General features: G+C 44.8%; 1 protein-coding gene across 1 annotated transcript in view; it reads left to right on the top strand.

Annotated features, from left to right (window-relative positions):
* LOC119433582 (uncharacterized) overlaps positions 1–18,384 on the top strand; it is a 328,885-nt gene that overhangs the window by 194,689 nt on the left and 115,812 nt on the right. The window lies entirely within an intron of this gene.

Below are 18,384 nucleotides of genomic sequence, written 5' to 3' on the forward strand. Positions count from 1 at the left end.
TCATTATTCGGTGTACAAAACTGTTTGTACACGCAATAATGGTTCGTAAGGATGGGTGACAGACACGCAGAGTTGTTACAAAGTTATTTCACTATACAGGGTGTCCCAACTATCATGCAACAAGATTTAAAAATATGCAAATGACACGTATCTGGATAGAACCAATGTAATGTTGTTTGCCGTCGCTTGGAGATACTCAGAATATTTCTTGCATTCCGCCTAATTACATAATTAGTCTTAATTAACTATTCAGCTTCTCAAATATTATAGTTAGATGAAAAGTGTCAGTGAGAAAATTGCAAAGCAACATGAGAAACTCCCGATACTGCTTTTGTTGCTCAATACGTGCTACATAAAAGTGTTTTTCCGAGCGTGAAAAAAGCCTGCGGATACACGCAAAGTATTTCGAGCGGTTAGTCTCAACACAAAGCTGAGAAATGAAAAAAAAAGAACACGAATCATGTGTTAAATTAAACTGAAACTTCCACACTCTCTCACTAATAAACTGCAAGGTTTTTCAAATATTTTCGCTCAAGAAAATCATTAACCGTAGAAGATTCGTTGGGAGAAAGAAAAGCACGAGCTTATATAGTTTAACGAGTACTTTCAAAGGTTTTTTTACCAAATATGACGGTGCTCTTAAACAATTGACTTTGCCGGCTGTACCGCGCAGTGATCCGCAAGAGATAACCGACGAATTAGTTTTTAATATGTTATGGAAGCTTGACCTTAAAACTCCCAGTGGCCTCGACGGAATTACAAATGAATTTGGCCGGAGATATGCCGAGTGATGTAAATATACCTTGGCAACACACATTCATAATCAGAACTGGTTTTGGCACGTAAAACCCCAGAAAGAAGAAGAAGAACTGTTAATCACTTTCGTCTGCACGTTCACCAATAACGGCCTCTAGTATGAAAAACAGAATCAAATGGTTTTGTAAAATAAAGTAAAATCCTGTCACTGGAATCAGTGATTATCACTGGATGATAGAATGATTATTCCATTCCAAAAGTAGCAACCTAGTAGCTGATAGAAGGAAAGGCTGCAACAGGAAAGATGGCGCGCTTTGTGACTTGCAACGAGAGTGTTGTTTACCAAATATTATTTTAGTGTGGTAAACAGAACGTGGGGCAATTAAACCGGGCGTTGTCTGAACGACAAGCTTAGAGAGCACTGTAATAACGTAAACAAAGGGCGCGATTGCTGGCTAGCCTCTGATTGCAGCACGTGTAGTCGCATGCCTCAGTTCCATAATTGGTTTGTTGTGTACAGGCACATAAATGAAACGACTAGGTTAATAATTGAAGCTCAAGGAATCGATCAGCTGGCCTAGAATGTGTTGACACTCTTTTCATTTTTTTATCAAGAACTTCCCTTGCTTCTTGCCTCTTAGTTTGCGAACACCTTGTATGATGGTTGTGGCCATGCAAACCCGTTGATCCAGCTTCCAATAAACCATTGTTAAAAGTAAGCGCTCGCTTGTGCCTTGCCTTCTGTCTGTCCATGTCTCAAGCTTTTTGCGTTAAACACTATAGAAAAGATGTCGGCAACTACATTCACTGTAACATCGGGAGTACCCCAAGCACAGGAGTTAGGCCAGTTGTTCTTTCCCATCTTCATTAACGACATTACTGCTAATCGTAACTCCAACATCAAACTGCAGAAGACTACATCGATTGTAGAGAAATTACCATATACGAGCATCACCTTGCCCTAAATACATCGCTCACTAGCATCACTTACTAATCCAATAAATGGAAGGCGTGTATTAACAGTAGTAAGTCCCTATTTATAACCCTAACAACCGGTAAAAGCATTCCTATGTACTAAATGGCGCTGCGCCTGTGAAAGTTAACCAACATGAATACCCCAAAAGTAACTTTAACATCTGAGGTCCCATTTGCACATTTCTTGCATTAGCGCAAAAGCTTTGCTCAAACATTTTTTACTCTAAAAAGGTGATTACGGCTAGCCAGATATGAACTAGACCTTTAAATTGTACCACTTTAAAAAATGTTTTTATTTAAGTTCTAATGGCTCCCACCGGAGGCAAGTTTTCATCCACTATCATTTCACTTCTCCTTAAAATTCATTCATTCCAAAAAAAACTGTTAATTTCCTCTATGCTTTCCTCGGTCCCATTGTCTGTTGGTTTTGCTTGGTTGTTGTAATAACTAATCCAGCTCCTGGGTTCCCCTTATTCTTCTCGCTCCTTACAATTTTAGTGCGCTTGTCGTTAACAGTACTTTCAAATATTCAAACGATCGGACCCTATTTAGGGTATAAGAAGTCCTGGGAGCCTGGCCTCACATCTCATCAGCCCAGAAAGCCATACGAGCTTTTTTACAGTATCCGAAGGCGGCAACCCTGAGTGCGCAACTGTAGATACGCTGCACCTCGCGGCGCGCGTGTGATTGATCTAGACTCACGTCTTCTCTCTCTCTCTCTCTCTCTCTTTCACTCCGCCATCCCATTCCCACGTGCAGGGTAGCAAACTGCACAAAGTCTAGTTACTCTCCCTGCCTTTCCTTCCTTACTTCTCCAAATTATTTCTGTCTTCCACTTACTGTTCAAGAATGAACCCACCTTAATCCGGTGATTACTGATTCTGCGTCACCGACTACTTTGACCAATCTGATAGAGATAAGGGTGACAAAAGTTCACTGACAAGCAGCCTCTTTTTTTTTCTTTGTAATCTCTTAAACAGTCAATTTCTCTCCAGAAAAAAATTGTATCCTAATGTTATTCATGTTTACACCCATCTGATTGACATTCCTGCATTTAGTTAATTATTATGCATCTTATATACTTGTACGCATTGAAGTTATTATAGATTCAATTTGGTTGTTCTGTTTCGTGTCGTGAGTCTCTCGTGGCGTCCACTATAAATAGACAAAACAAACAATTTGCTAGTCCTTTGTAAAGGTTGAAATTGATTGATGTATCGGCCTTTACAAGGAATTATTTGAAGTAAAAGCGGATATGTCCTCGTATTACAGATTTAAGCATTTTTTAATAAGTATGCGTTTCTACAGAGAATATACTACCGTTAAATAAATGCGTGCATGCCTGCTTCCTGCAGTAAGCTCACGTATATATAGTATAGTCTTCATCAGAGTTTGTGTAATTTTAATGAGCTGGCTCTATAACTGAATTTTATTAGTTGGTTTACTACCAGCTGTTTTTAAATTAATTCTGTTCGTACTGACCATCTTGTTTTGTACATATACGACTATACACCTTCCTGAATTCTCAAGAGACTGGTGACACAGAATATAATAGAGACAGTCGGTCTACAGTCACGCACGCAACTATGCTTCTCCAGTACTGCCAAAGCAGTCGTCTCAATTAGGGTGGAATAGGCACTCGTAAACACTACTCCCAGTTACAAGTCAATATAGCAGAGTTGTCTAGCGTGTACAGCATTCAGAATAAAGGCCGAAGCTGCAGCGAGAGGTTCAGTTAGCGCAACCAAATGTGGCTGAGGCCTTCTGCTGCATACACCAAAGTTCTCTATCCCCGATTCTTGCAGCTTGACCGATGTTGAGGTTGGCTGCGAAACGCTAAGTGTGTGCAAAGCATTCGGGGGCGTAATAAATAATATTTACAAATTCAAGCACGTGAAATCAATTGGGGGTGAGCTAATTCAGTTTTGGTTAGACAGTCGGCATCCGATACCTCTCATGGCATATGTTACCTCCTCCGAAACTGAGAACCAATCTTTATCGGGAATTGTTGTTCAGGGATCGGCTAAGGAGGTTGGAAACAACTGGCTTCCCCATACTTCATGGGCGTAATTAGAGAGAATAACTGATGTGCGAATGCGCGACCCTTTCCGACATGAATCTATTCGTTACCGGTTCATTTAAGTGATGTGTCGCGTCTGCTTGTAATCTTAACCTTCTCTACTGGCACATTCATAATATACTATAGAGTTAGGCCCCCTTATACTTATGTATAGGTAAACAGTATGAATTTGGGCAATGCGTGTACAACCTTCGTCAAACGTTTCAAAGGGACAGCTTGAGGGACGAAAACTGTCGCTGAACAGTGTGGCGGTGTTCCTGTAGCACTTCTTGCGGCTCGAAGCTCAAGAAAGGAAGAAACAGTATTCCTCTTAATCTCTTTTTTTTACTTCCCCATTTTTAAGAATTTTATGCTTCCATGGGGGCAAAACTCCGATTTTACATCGCGGAGTGGTGTTCTGGGAGAGTATTAGATTATTTCTAGCGGATAAACGTGCTGACAATAAATGCAAGTAATCCTATAGATGATTTTCAGCTCCTTAAGGGTTATTTCGACCTATAGTGCGATGTAACTACATTTAGAGAACCTTAAATGGTTTGGAAGTCACAGGTATCTCAATAGAGTCATGAACAGTCTTTCGTCGGAGACCCCTCGGATGGTAATAGCTGAAGCTGCCTAAATGCGCCTCCTAGATAGCAAAAGGCCCCGAAGCCTGGAGTTATGACGCGAGTTAAGTTAGCCGATTTGTGTTGGCGAAGCACGCAATTACAAATAGAATGCTATACGTTATAAGCATCACCAGTTGCAATTCGGGTGTCTACAGCATATGACGCCATAAGTTCGAGCTCCGAGACTGACTGGAGGAGGAACGAAGAAAATTTAGTCGTTCTATTTCGTGTCGCGAGTCCCCTGGGGCGTCCACTATAAATAGGCGCAACCAATTCTTTGTTAAAGTTCTTTGTAAAAGTTCAAACTGATTGACGTTCCAGCGTTTACAAAGTATTGTTTGAAGTAAAAGTGACGTTTTATTTCTTTCTTTTTTTTTGATACAGGTGAGAACTGTCGTTTGAAGTTTCTTTACTTAACTCAGTGAGCTGGAGCGCTGATAAAATGCACCGCGGGCGGTAGACTCGGCGCACAAAGGCCGAGCAAACTTAAACGTTTTTCTCGATGGCTAGGTCCCGATGTGCTGGTTCCTCTTTCCTTCCTAGCATTTGCGGCGTCGCTACGGCATATATCTGGCACCCGACGTCCGTAAAAATGATTGCTTGCTAAGGTTTCATCTGACTTCTCGTTGCACTTTTTTTTTCTGCGGATACTTTGCGGATTCACAAAATACTTATCGGATACTAGTGCAATCTATGCGAGAAAAAAAATGACAACGCTGCTCTTTATCTCTAGCAGAACTATTCGTCCCACAGAGGCATGCTGCCTGGCTAGAGCCATGGTCACGGACGCAATGGCTTCGACTCTTCTATTAAAGACAGCACATATCGCGCACATAACTGTGTAAATCTTTATGCACGCATGTACACTGATCTCTGTGAACGAATAGGCGCATTTTTACTTACATTTGGACATTTGGGGACCCTTGTGTGATATGTCTTTTGTAGGCATTTTCCACCCTTCTGCTTGTCAGCATGCCCATTCTTCTAACTGAGCTTTTTCATTTTTCCCCCTTGAGCCGTGCACTCTCTGCATTCCTCTTCCTGTAATTAGGAATGGAGCAATCGCCGTCTCCTTTCTGAGGTGCAAGCCTCCTGCATGTTTTTTAAAGAAAATAAATTTCCTTTTAAAGAATATTGGACGAGTATAATGAACTATGAAGAACTGGTGTAATCCCTGCTGAATGGAAATCGTACTTGGTAATACCAATTTTAAAGCCCGGGCGCCCTGCAAGATACCTCAAGTCCTACCGGCCAATATCCCTAACTTCAAATGTCATCACATTAATGGAGCGAAAGGTCCTCTTTCGCCTAGGTGTCAGGCAACAGATAGCTGAATTTTTTCCCTCATGTTATGAGTGGCTTTTTTCGCCGCCGTTCAGCTCTGGACAACATTTCAGACCTTGTCTCAGTGCTTGAAGTTGCCAGAGGGAACAAGCACTCCGCCTACATGCTCTTCCTAGACATACAACAAGCTTTCGACTCGGTTCCGCATAAGGCGATTATTTTCGCTCTTGCAACCGCGGGAATTTCGGGTCGTCTGCTCCGCTTTGTGCGCAATTTTCTATCGGAGCGCCGGATGAAAGTATACGTGTCGAAGGAATAACGAGTGAATCCCGCATTGTGAAGTGCGGTGTTTCACGGCGCAGCGTTTTATCGCCGCTTCTGTTTAGCACCGTATTCGCCGCGCTTCCAAGTCGCTTGCCTCGGGACAGTGACTCTCCTGTGAGCATAGCTATATACACAGATGATATTGCTCTGTGCATAAGCGGCCCTTCGCACCTTGGTCTGCGGCTTCGTGCAAGCTTACAAAGAGCTCTGAACGCGACTTTGGAGTACTTGGGTGAAGTCGGCCGAAATAGCATATCACCCGAAACAACGCGCTCGTTGAACAATCAGCCGACTGTACCTTGACGAAACGCCGTTAAGCAGGGTACTTTTCGTCTTTTTCTTTTTGGGGTTTTAGGTGCCAAAACCAGTTCTGATTATGAGGCACACCGTAGTGGAGGGCTCCGGATTAATGTTCTGACCACGTGAGGTTTTTTACGTGCACTGTACAACGCAAGCACACGGGCGTTTTTGCATTTCGTCTCCATCGAAAGGCGGCCGCCGCGGCCGGGATTCAATCCCGCGACCTCGTACTCAGCAGCGCAACGCTTTGCTGACTGAGCCACCCCGGCGGGTGATAATCTGGGTGCGACAACACCGTTATTGGGACTTAATTGTGGATGATTGCATCTCTTGGCGACCTGCCGTTAAATTTTTACGACGCAAATCGCAGTACCCCTTTAAGTACGTGGCCGCCTTGACTGCTAGAGGTGCTGGCTGCGACCAAACAACGGCTCTGCAGGTGTACCAGTCATCTGTACTCTCAGGCATGATGTATGCGTTACCAGTCCTGAATGTACCACCTAGTTTTATGGCCCAACTGGAACGAGATCATCGCGTTGCCCTTCGTCTAATCCTTGGATTACCTCGTGAGGGGCAATCTGTTCCATTACTCACTGAAGCGCATCAGTTACCCCTGAGGCTGCAAACAGACCAGAGAGCTTTATATCATATTGAGCGTCTGCACCGCGCATCGAATGGTCAATCGCTGCTTGATAGTCTGATTCATCGCCCGTTTTCTCGCATGGGAAAAATGGCGGCGTTATTTATGAACATTGCTGACATTTCTGAACATGCTGCTTCAGTTACGCGTCCGCCTCCGAAAGATATCACCAAACACGTATTCCCCATTACCTCACAATCCCTGACATACTCAAAAAGTCTGATATGCCTGTTTCGCCAATATTCCAATTGGCTCAGTCCCACATGTTCGAAAGATTTCCAGATTATATTCAAGTATTCACAGATGCATCTGTACACAGCGATCGTAAAGGCGCTTCTGCAGCTTTTTTCTGCCCTTCGACTTAAGAACGACGTATATATCATATACCCCATCCGGCTCATTAATCTCATTGGCCTGCGGTGTACGACACTAGACGAATGTTTGTACCCCAGTGGTAGTGCGTCTCGACGCGATCAGGCTCATCGCGCTTTTCTTACTTTTCTAGAAGTAACGAACTTAGGGGCACGTTTGTAACCCAGGGACTATTTCTTCTATTTACCATTCTTTAGTAACCTGACCTGCAGTGACGGGCCCTGCTGTGTGTGACCTGTACTGTGTGTTCTAGTTTATTCTTTGAGATTTGTCATCTCGCTCTTTCTTTGCTCTTTCCTCCCCTCCTTCCTATCTTCCATTTCTATGTTTCTGTCTTCTCCTTTCTGAAGAGTAGGCAGGCATTGTGCCCCTTCCGGTGGCAGTTGCCAGCCTGCTCCTCGCTTTCCGTTTCTTGTCAAATATATATATAGATATATATATATATATATATATATATGTATGTTTGAAATCAATATAATAATAATAATAATAATAATAATAATAATAATAATCTTCAATAAGTTATCCGTAGAATACGAAGCTGCATGCAACTCAAGCTGGGACGGCAACTGTCAATATGACCTTTTGTGACAATTATAAGAGGAGGGTACAAAGATGGCATGTGTTTAATACTGACATAGTGAAATATGACGATGTCATTGATACCACCGCCCATTCGACATAAGCAAGGTCGCCGTAGAGCACACAATGGTACACTGTTGACATCGTCCATGTGGCAGAACTTTTCGTCGTGATAGTGACGGAGGCTACGCCATATATCTCTCAATTGAAAACCTGAAATAGCTCTGAAGGTTGACTTTAGAGCTTTACTTCGATTTTCTTCTCGGGAATCCGCACGTGGTCACAACAGCAGAGACACGTAATTGAATATTGAAGCCACGTTTCTAATGTTTGTATTGCTTTGCGCCGGCCAGTAGTGATTTCTAAGTTCAGTTGCACAGCTATGGGCTTTCGCCGTACGAATCATTTCTAGTTTTATGAGAGCGAGATCATATATCGCTCTTCGTCGGATTTCGAAGTAAAATGTAAAATGTTTATTTCAGCAAATAGATAGAATAAACAGGGATAATAGTTCAGTCCGCATTGTGTTCGTCTTCCTTTCTGTTGTGCCGTCCCGTTTCGCGCTATTTCAAGATGGTTCTCATGTCAAAATACCAACTAGTCCAACATTCAATTCTTTTAAAGTATTATCTCTTGGCTTGTGTGCGTGGCTTGGCAGCCTAGGTTTAAGTACATCGTTTGGCATTAGAGTATTGAGCTGCTCCTTCAAGGAAATGTGATGCGAACATGGAAGGACACTGGGTCTCTTGATAATTTGATAATGGTGGTTGCAGATGCTCACGCTTCTTGTTAAAAAATTGAGACCGGATAAGCCTCGGAGAGACGAAATTGCACAGTTTAAACGGGGGACAACACCAAACGGAAGTGAAATATAAATATGATAACACGATTTATAGGTGCATAAATGTGCCAACATAACCCAAATTAAAGTTTATTCTCTCTATTCTCCTAGTACAGCGGGCAAACATTCTACGCGGTTCATAAGACACGCGTAGAGCGCCTCCGAGAGCTCGACTAAATAATTTGCTGCGAAGGCCGTTATGAACCTTTACACTTTAACTCTGTAGGCACCCATAACAACCGTATCATAATCAAACGTGGTTTTGGCACGTAAGACCCCAGAATTCAGAATTAAAACTTTAGAGTTTGCTCGCAGATTATCTATAACACAGTCCCCATTCCTGCAAATTTAATTTCGGTGACGTATTTTATTCTCAAGCACCACGGGTAAACATGCATATGATAAGGGGGTTTATTAACAGAAAGCGACAGGCGAAAACCCAACGTAGCTCCAAGGGAACAATGGTCTCGGCGCCAACAGCTCGTGATCCGAGTTCGCGTTCTACATCGATGATAACGCCCCTCTACTGCTTGCTTCCTGCTCTTCTTCTTCATTACACATATAACGTTTGGTTATAACGCTCTTTAGCGGTTTATTAAGTTATTTACTACAAAGGCCGTAATTAAGCCAAGATTTTTACATTCTGTGCACCCATAAACCATTAAAATCCCCCCCCCCCCCCTTGTTCTCACGAAATGTGAACTCGGTGCCAGATTTAGTTCTCCTGAAACAGCGGCAAAACATTCTAAGTAGCTTGTAAAACACATTTATATCGCTCTAAATTGCATACATAAGTAATTTACTGAACGGGCTGCAAATAACCCACTCCCTACATATCACCCATAACCTGCCCCTTATTTCCACCAAACATAGATAGACTAGGTGTCACATTCAACTCACCAACGACTCTGGCTAAACTTTCTATGAACTTAATATAACGCTTGAAAATATGAAGGAAACAAGTGTTTGGAATGTGCGAAACCTAAGGAAATGTTTCCACTTCCTATCGAACCGGGAAACTCGAGTAGTAAACCAAGCAGCGGTAGGTGATAATGTTGTCGCCGGTGAAAACGGAATAACCGATGAGTTCAACGCATACTGCCAAAGTGTATTTGCACAACTGACTGGGAGCCCTGAAAAGTCACCTGCAGCGCACAGTGGCCCTCGAATTAACGTAATTTTAGAGAACGTAGTAGAGCTGTTGTTGCTACTAGATCCGAAAAAAATCTTGCGGACCAGATATCATTCCGGCTAAATTTCTGTGCACAATTACTCGCCAAGGTTTTAGCCATAATATTTGACAAGAATAAATTCTTGTAACATTCTTGAACATTGGCGTATAGCGCGCGTAATCCTAGTGCATAAGCAAGGCTGTCTGCAGCAAATTACTAATTACCAACCCATAGCCCTCAGTTGTACTTCCTACAAATTATTAGAACATATTAAGCCAACTGCCTAAATGATTATTTTAACACGGTTTTCGACGCAAATTTTTTTTTATCAGAACCCAGTTATTAGTAACGGTTGAGGAACTTGCAAGTATACTTGATAATAGAGGACACGCACATGTTTATCTACTATTCTAAAGCGTTTGATTGGGTAATTCACGATACGGTAATAATTAAGATGAAACTAATCAGAATTCTGCCATGCATTATCAACTGGGTAATATTATATTTAGCTAACCATAGACAGTGCGATCATTGACGATGATGACCATCTTCCTAGTTCTCTAGGTGTTGTGTTCCGCAGGCGTTCAGATATATACTAAATAATATTTAGTATATATATATATATATATATATATATATATATATATATATATTAACAATCCTGTAAACCAGTTGAACCTTTTGTATCACTTAAAGTTTTCGCAGATGACTGCGTTATTTTCAAAACTGTTAATTTTGCTTCTGTTCAGTTGATGCTAAACGAAAATTTAAGAATGTTCACAGATTGGTCCACAGAATGTGACATAGTCGTAAACTTTAATAAGACCGCATTTTTGTGCGGAACTAATAAGATAGATTAAAGAGCTGAAATTTATCTCTACTGACCATGATCATCAAGCGATCGTCTTTATCAAGCCGCGGTCGCGCTATCTTCATGCTCGCCCGACGGTGAGGTGCAAGCAGTCACGTCACTCATGGATAGGCGTCTACAAAGGGCTTGACAGTTGCGCTCTTCGGCTGGTCAGTTTAGCTTTTCTATGTGAAATCGGCCTGAAATAATTACTCCGTAAAAATTAACAGCGTCAACTTTCTTTTCTGGAACCGGTTATGAGCTACTCGGATGGCGCGACTCAAGTCTTCCATTGGAAGAAATCGCATGGCTCTTTTGTTTAGAGAGCTAACTATTCTAACTTTGCATAATTACTTGTCTAATTACTACAACAAATACTTTTCAAATGTGTGCCTCTGTGATAAAAGTAATCAGGAGGAAGTTATCTCATTATCTCAGCTTCCATAATTTAAAGAAGTTTCGAAAGCATTTCGTGAGAAACCCGGTATGCACTGAACACTTCAAACGGTGTCCTATGCGTTCTAGCAGATACACTGTGGTACGATTCCAATTTCAGCAAGAATTTTGTTCACAAAACGTGTACACGATTTATACAGTGCCGAAAAAGGCATTGAAATATTGCACTAGACGACGCAAGGAAGCCGCAAGACGCGCAGGCCGGGGTGCCAAAGGAGCAACACCACCATAAAAGAGGATAGAACAGCCGGCACGTGCTTCGTGACTCGCTGTCTGAGTTAGCTTCTCGAAAGGCCCCCTCGCCTCACACACGTTCGATCCTGAGCTCAACTCCACAAGGTCATCGCGGCGTCTGCAGGTGAGCGCGTTCCGGTTGGTTTCAGAAGAAGACAAATTGACGCAGCCCGGAATTACCACACCCGAAGAAAACAACGCCGTTGACAAACATGTAGTGATCACACCATGGCATTCAAGAATGAATGGCATATCCTTAATGGAAGAGTTTCACGTGCGGCCACAGCAACCACTGCGGCGCCTCCGTTGTGCCATGAACGTGGAAAGTGATGCTGTACCCTAGTGGCCATAACCTTCAATGTTCACCAGTCAAAGCGTGAAAGGAACGGTTGTCCCATTCTTAAGTGTGCTGCCAGGGCCGAAGAAGGACCAGCCCTGTAAACGACATCAACAGCTACCACAAGGGCGAGAACGACGCCGTGCACGAGACGAAAAAGCCTTGGGAAAAGACTAACATTTGATCCTAGACGACGTGGTTGGCGTTAAGGGCGGCTATGAGTTCCATCCTGTTCATGCCACAGAACACAACTGACAATCTACGCGTGCTCAACAGGCAAGCTCTCTCCTTGTATCTAGAAAACACCGTGCCGAATGATATCGGGGATGTCAGGCTGAATACAAGGAAACACATCTTGGCGATCGATGTGATAACCCGAGTGCGCTGAGCACATTGCAGCATATAAGACAGCTGGGCAACATCAAAGTCCGATCCATCGTGCCCACTGATGGTACCACTGTAACAGGAGTCATTTATGACACTGACAACGAAATTACCAATGCAGACCTGCCAGTTCTCATAAAACCCGCAAGTGAAAACAACGTTATTGTGTACGTCGGTCGCCTCGGCAACACACGTTGTGGGTAGGCCTCCTACGTGAAGGTAGGCCACTTTCGCCACCAGGTTCGACCATTTGTTCCGAGACCTATGCAGTGTTTCAACTACCAGAAGATCGGCCATGTGAAGGGCGTTTGCAGAAATTTAGCGGTATGCCCCCGATGCGCCGAACCCCACTCAGAAGACAAGTGCAGCGCAACTACATTGAAGTGCCCTAACTATCAGGGTGCTCACAGTGCTTCTTCCAAAGACTGTCCAGAGATTAAGAAATAGATTTATGTGCTTAAACGAGAGACAGCTCAACCCGCAAAGAGGCCGCTGAAAAAGTCCGACGAAGATGACATTGCCGTCGAAGGCCCTCACGACGGACAACGTCAACTTTAACAAAATAAGTCGACTATTCAAGGAACACCGCCAGCTGCTGTTCTGTGCGCGGCGAACGCCGAGGTTGGAAGAAAGAAAGCTGGGAGATCTCTCTACAAAGGAATGGCCACCTCTTACGCCTACATGCAGGACCTGTAGCAGAGCCACAGCAGAAACCGCCTCCAGTACAGCAAGGTGCTGCATCGGCTGAGTTGCAGAATACAGATAAGCAAGTGGTAGCTCTTCTACTACCCCTAATGAGTGCCATTCGCGTGTTATTAAACAACATGCAGACACCGTCAGCCAGAAGTGCACTTCAAGTACTGGACGCTCTGATTCCGGTGCTGGCAACCCTTGAGTAGACAATGGCTCAAAAGCTACTGTCTTTCAGGGATGAGGTCCGAAAAGCAGCAATCTTTCAGTGGAATGCCCGGGGACTCAGATCGCGCATTGCTGATTTCCGTCGGTTCGTTTACGCCCATATGTTTCCCATCATTGTCATCTGCGAACCGAACTTATCCAGCACAATCAGGCTTTCTGGGTATGAATCATTTATGTCATCTCCTACTGGTGAAAACAGCAAGGTTATGGTGTTTATTCGTCGCGATCTCACTTATATTCTCCAGCCTGTGGCACCTCATGACGACAATCAATATATATGCTTAACAGTGGAAAAGAAGAAACTTACCATTACCATGGTGGACCTATCTCCATCAAGTCGCTTTGATCAGACAAGATTACGCGACATCCTGTCATCAACTTCTGACCGGTGGGTCGTCGTTGGGGATTTCAACGCTCATCACACACTGTGGGGCAGTACGAAGATCAACGCGAAAGGCAGACATTTGGTATCCGTCGCTCATGACAATAAACTTTTATTGTTAAATAACGGCAGTCCTGCGTTCTTACGTGGTTCCACGTACAGCAGCTGTCTGGACTTGGCGTTTGTCTCACGAAGCCTCCTCAGACTTGCTGGGTGGTTTGCGGATATATAAACACATGGGAGTGACCATATTCTCACATACGTCAAGATAAGAGGATTGTCCCCTTCCAAGATACGTGATACCATTCGAAGAGTGGACTGGACCAAATTTCAGTCTCTCGTGGAAGAGCACTGTCAAGACAACATTTCACATCGCTTAGAAGAGACAATATAGAGCACAGTACAAAACACTACGTGCACTCTCAGATGCTCTTCGAAGCTAACGGAATTCGATATAGAATCAGAACGACTTCGAGCAATCCGTCGACGTGTTGAACGAAGGTACCGACGCACGAATGCAATGGGTGATTAACGGACCACCAGACGCATGCAAAAGAAGATCCAGCGCGGGATAGCTAAGCTGGAATCGCAACGCTGGGCTGCTTTTCCTGAGTCTCTAGACACTCGCAAGCCTTTATCACAATTGTGCAGGATGGCGCGAGGTCTCCGTACACTGCCCGTGCAGTGGTTCCCTTTCAAGGCTCTAGCCCTCTCACAACAGCGACCGGATATTGACGTGGCAGAAGGTTTCTGAGCCAGATTATCCGGCCAACTCGCCTCTCCCAACAACTTTCCGCCTTCGAGTAAGCGCTCCACCACCGCTGTGATCAACGCATGAATCTACCTTTTTCAATCCATGAACTTAAGCCAGCACTAGCTTTGTGTGGACGCACATCGGCACCAGGACCTGACGGCATTTCTTACAGAGCCCTATGTCATCTGGGTGAGCGCGCAAGCATTATTCTCCTAGAGCTCTACAATGAATCTTGGCGAGATGGCACGCTCCCCATAAGCTGGAAGACCAGTAGCCTGGTTCCACTACTGAAGCCTGGCAAATCGCCGTTGGAAATCTCATCGTATCGCCCAATCGTTTTGGCTAGTCGTGTGGACAAAGTAATGGAAAGGATGATTCTAGGACGCCTGGAGTGGTACCTAGACTACCACAACATTTACCCAGAAGCTATGACGGGCCTTCGACGTGGTCGATCGTCGATTGATAACGTCGTCGAAATATGCACCTGCGTTCAGCACGAAAAATGCCGTAAGCGTCTTTGCGCTTCTTTGTTCCTCGACGTGAAAGGGGCATATGATAACGTTACACATGAAGCCATACTGGCTGCTCTCGAAGAGGTAGGAGTGGGTGGCCGGATGTTTCAATGGGTACGCGACTACCTCTCCATGCGATCCTTTTTTGTGAACACTGAGGACGGCCACACCTCTCTACATTACAGCTACGGCGGTGTCCCCCAGGGTGGTGTACTCAGCCCTGTGCTGTTAAATCTGAGTCTCCTTTCTCTCCTTGAGCACCTGCCAAGCACAGTTAAGCTATCAGTATGTGTGGATGACACCTGCGTTTGGACGTCTGCAGTAACACGCCTACAACTGCGAGCAAGGATCCAGAAAGCTGCATCTCAGACTGTTATTTACCTCCGGAATCGAGGTCTAGAAATATCGTCTGAGAAATGCGCACTTGTGGCATTTACATGCAAGCCCATGGCGAATTACAGCGTATTGATAAATGGTCAAAGCATACCATACATTCGATCTTACAAGTTTCTAGGTGTTGTAATTGACAGAGACATGTCGTGGAGCACTCATGTATCATACATGAAGAAGCGGTTAACAGGCATCTGTCACCTGTTTAAGTATTTCACTGGAAAGACATGGGGAATGTCCACAAGTGCTATGTTGCAACTATATAATGCGCTTTTTCTCGGCTTCCTGCGGTACAGCTTGTCAGCCTTAACTAACGCAAACAAAACGAGTCTGCGCACAATACAAAGGGTTCAGGCCCAAGCGCTCCGCATTTTTCTAGGCCTGCCTCGGAGTGCATCAACTATGGCGACTATAACCAATAGCTGGAGACCACCTCGCCAAGACTCACATTGAGGTTGAAGTACTGAGTACACATATCAGACATCTTACCCGGACTCCCCGCCACCACCTGGCATCTCTACCAGCGGACAGACCACGTAGCTCTTTCTTCCAAACAGTAACCGTGCATGGTGAGTCATTACCAACTTGCTTCACTCCTGCCGCAAGACCTTCGATTCATCCGTGGTGCCTTACTCAGTCAAATATCAACCTGACAATACCTGGCATCCAGAAAAAAGTTGTCGCAGTTTCACCTAAAAGGCGAAGCATCAATTGCGATAGCCAACTTGTATAGAGCTATACAGAGTAATGATATTAGCTTTATCAGCTGTATAAACTTGGACATGCAGCAGCACCGGCAACACGCAGAACTGCTGTCGACGCCGTCGGCGTTTTGCCCGCGTTCGCTCAAAATGCGTGCGGCGTTGGTGACTGTTGCCGGAGCATCTTATATAAATAGGCACTTGGTGCCGCAGTTAAACGTCGCCTCCCTTCCCTCCCTCTCCCCCTCCCCCATGGCCTCTCGCGCGTCGGAAGAAGGCGCGTTTGCTCTACATATATGGTGATTGCAAAGGAGGAAAGAGACGCTTAATTCTGCAGCCCTTAAGGGAGCACGGCGCAGAACGCGCGTTTGTTCTCCGCCGTGCGTTCACTCGCCGTGAAAGCGCGCGCCCCTCGCGCCCTTTCACTCGCACATACAGCGTTCGGCGCGCGGCGACGCTTTCATCTCCATTGACGTCATACGGAACCTCACGGCGACGGCGACGGCGACGCCGACGGCAGAAATCTGCTTTTGAGTGTCCATATAATTGCTATCGCAATAAAAAGCAGAGCTGTCATCACCAGCCCTTAAATAGCTCGCTTTACTTCTGTTGTACGAGAAGTACCAAGACTCTGCCCATATATATACCGACGGATCTGTCCTGCCACACAGCTCCACCACGGCAGTTGTGATATCAACGAAGGTCATAGCAATTAAATTCAAGACGTCTCACGTCACAACATCAACGGCAGCAGAGCTTGCAACGCTTTTTACCGCGCTCCATTTCATTAGTGATCAAGTGACACACAAATGGACGATTTTCTGCGACTCAAAGGCGGCTCTGCAATATCTACTATTACCTTTTACGCCGCGGACCGCACGAGCAGCTGGTCTTTGAGATTGCCTCTCACACAATCTAACTGAAATAGGGCATGGAATAACTTTTCAGTGACTTCCAAGTCACTGCGGAATTATCGGCAATGAACGGGCCGATTAAGCTGCCCGCACAGCTCATAAATAAGATCACAAACGATCCATACCACTTTCTATAGGACTGACGCTGCACGGAAGCTCCGCGTGCTTGCTCGCCAACGCACAAGGTCACTATGGAATGAGTCGCACTTCAGACATGCTCGCTTATACTCTCTTATGGTCGCTTATAACGGAAGCGGAAGGCAGTGCATTGTTGCAGGCCGTATAATAGCGAGCAAAAGCAAACCACCAACAGCCAGTAAAGCAGTCGCGTCCTTGAGCGACCGACAGACCATTTTAGGCCAAGTTAAACTTTCCAAAGACGGTGCAACACCAGCAGGAAACTACTAGCGACCATGCCATACTGAAGCTGAAGCCAGTGAAGTCGTTAATGCAGGATGCTGCATTCGCGATGAGGGAATCAATGGACAAGCTTAGTTCTTTAAAGGACAGCGCAACATCCCCAGGACACCTGCAGCAGCCATCTCAACCTGTAGCCGAAGAGTCACTAATCCCGCACGCCACATTCCAAACGAGGAAATATCCGGAAAGCTTGGCAGCCTATGGAACAGCTGCGGCGAAGGAAGGACAACGCAGCGTCATCACGGAACGTGCAGCGGTCAACTCAGTCTTAAACTGGTGTATTTGGAAAGCCCACAGAAGCCATTAACCCAGGAAGCACTGCATTCACAACTAGGCTTGCCAACCGTCCCGAATTTTGCGGGACTGTTTACTGACAGTCCTTTCATTAAAGACCGAAGTCCCGACTTGACCCAGTCGCGACGGCCAGTTGTCCCGAATATTCCTTTTTTTTTTTTTACTGATTAACAAGCAGTAAGCGAGATTTTCTTTTTACATGCCCGACAGCTAGCTCGGTTGTACATTCTTCTCTTTTGTCTTCTGTTGCATTGTCATAAACGTTAAGGCGGTTTCGGTTTTGTCGTGATTCTAGTTCTCTTGCAGGCCCTAACCATTCGCTGTACTTCTATTTGCATTGATAGCTGTGTAAGCCAGATAAATACTTACTTTAATTGTAAATCGCTACACGGTAGGACTAAAACCGTTGTGTAAATTTGTTGTACGTACAGAATGGCGGCTCCTGGCACTGACAGACTTGGTCGACGTTAGTCGCTACCCCCCGTCCCTACTTCACCCGCTAGAGAGCTCGCAACCCTGTTTACAACTAGAAAACGTTTGGACAGCTGGCAGCCTGCAGAACAGCTGCAATGATTCAAAGTACAGCACAGCATGGCCACCAAACCAGAAGCAGACATCTTAGTCACAGGCTAAAGCTTCTAGAGCAGCCACTGGGGCCATAAATGATAGATGATGCACTCTTAGAGAAGAAACGTTGGAACCCTTTGGCACAATCGCAAAAGGAAGAGGTTAGCTTCTTACCCTATCAGCAGCTGCACGAGGCACTGCAGAATATTGTTAACTAAACAGGTTCCCACTACGGCAGGTCTCATAATACCATCGGGGTTTTGGCACGTAAAACCGCAGAATTTAATTTGAACAGTTCTATATCGTGACGTACAAGTTTTTTTTTTTTTAATCGTGA

The sequence above is a fragment of the Dermacentor silvarum genome, chromosome 1 (genome assembly GCF_013339745.2).
Source record: "Dermacentor silvarum isolate Dsil-2018 chromosome 1, BIME_Dsil_1.4, whole genome shotgun sequence".
NCBI lineage: Eukaryota > Metazoa > Arthropoda > Arachnida > Ixodida > Ixodidae > Dermacentor > Dermacentor silvarum.